Genomic DNA, 833 nt, shown 5'->3' on the forward strand with positions numbered 1-833 from the left:
ACATCACCATCCTTCGACCAATTGCGACTACGCATAAATAATGCAATACCTCAACCCACGATTCAGTGGATCCCTGGTCACTCTTCGGGGCTCCGAACATTTCGAACGGATAGGCTACCACACACACACACACACACAACAACAACAAAAACAATTACAACAACAGCGACAACAACAACAATAACATTAACCACAGCATCAACATTATTCCAGCTTTTTCGTTGTTCTGGAACTTCAACTCCTCTCTTCCTTCCTATCCCACTCATACCAACCCTCCCCCCCCCCTCCAACCCCCTCCACACCCTTTCTTTTTGTCTTCCTTCGACTCATCTTCTACCTTGATAAAGACAGAGGTCGTCCACTAAAAACTGTAACTTTAAACATTTCTAGACAATTTGACAATAAGTGTTAATTGTTATATGATCACATGAAACTGAAGGTGGAAGAAAATTCTTCCTACCGGCGTCTGTGGTGTGTTGTGGCGTCTGTGGTCATTCGCTTCACTGGTCCACGCAGGAGACCAGAGTTCGATTATCGAAAGGGGGCGATCTGTATCTGATTCCCAGTGTTTCTGCTGGGATGTTGTATCCCTCTCGGCTCGGATTGGCCCTCGGGTTGGCCTGCTTCCCGAATTATCTGATTTATGGCAATGGGAGCGTAAAACACCTCCTAAAAAATCCTCCTCCTCCTTGCTTAAAATAATAGTAACACAGTTAAAATCTCTTGCTATCATTATTACTTGAGTATTATATGATCCCGTGTGAGTGTGTGTGCGAGTGTCTGTATATGTGCATGTGTAAGTGTGTCTGTATGCGCGCGCGCGCGCGCGCGTG

This window comes from Aplysia californica, unplaced genomic scaffold (genome assembly GCF_000002075.1).
Source record: "Aplysia californica isolate F4 #8 unplaced genomic scaffold, AplCal3.0 scaffold00050, whole genome shotgun sequence".
In the NCBI taxonomy this organism is placed as follows: Eukaryota; Metazoa; Mollusca; class Gastropoda; order Aplysiida; family Aplysiidae; genus Aplysia; species Aplysia californica.